Here is a 945-nt window from a genome sequence, read left to right as displayed (position 1 = left end):
GCTCTAGCTCATAGACATTATATACGTAGACGCCGCATCGACTGTGGAGGGACGCGTCTACAGCGCAGCCATCAAAGACAGGCAGAACCATCGATGTTATTAATCTAGTGTTCCTAGCAACAGCCTGTTACACAGGGAAAAAACAAACTTACTGCAGTATTTGATGGGCTAGAAAGAATACAGCATCTATTAGAGCTAATAATAAGCCTAATTAATGATGGGATTATTTTGTTGTACAAATGTCTATGCTCTTGCTCCTTTGCGCTGCACAGCTGACTTCCGGGAACTATTGTGAGGCTCAATGAACCGTCATTGCTGTAAAAAAAATAAAAAATGTCGCAACTCTCTGTCTAAACAGCTCTCATCAAAGTATCACTAGTCGCCTCTGAGGAAGACTGACAGTTGGCAGTCGAAACATGTCTGAATAAAAGAAACCTTACATATTATTTGAAAAAAAGAAGACAAAACAACGTTTCTGGAAGAGTTAATAATTCAATTGAAGATTTTGTCTGCCACAAATTTTCGTCAAAGTTTGCATTTATACGTATACATAACACATTTTGTGACCAATTTCTATTTAATTGAGGGAATTATTACGTAATAATTTTAGGGTTTTTGTAAGAATTTCGATTTTTCAACAGTTTAACACTGAAAATGACTTCAATCATGTGACATAAGCACTAGGAGTGTTGAGTTTTATTTATGATTCATGTTTTCTCTGTAATTTTTAATTTCTCCTACAGGCTGAATTGGATGCTCCAAAGGGCCGGAATTGGCCCCTGGGCCATGAGTTTGACACGTGTGAACTAGGCTATGACTAATAAAATTGAAATACATGTTAACAAAAACTATATATATATATATATATATATATATATATATATATATATATATATATATATATATATAGTATATATACTATATATATATATTATATTTTCATCA

This window comes from Gouania willdenowi, chromosome 4 (genome assembly GCF_900634775.1).
Source record: "Gouania willdenowi chromosome 4, fGouWil2.1, whole genome shotgun sequence".
NCBI lineage: Eukaryota > Metazoa > Chordata > Actinopteri > Blenniiformes > Gobiesocidae > Gouania > Gouania willdenowi.
The sequence above is the reverse complement of the archived record's forward strand: the minus strand, read 5'-3'. Positions refer to the sequence as shown.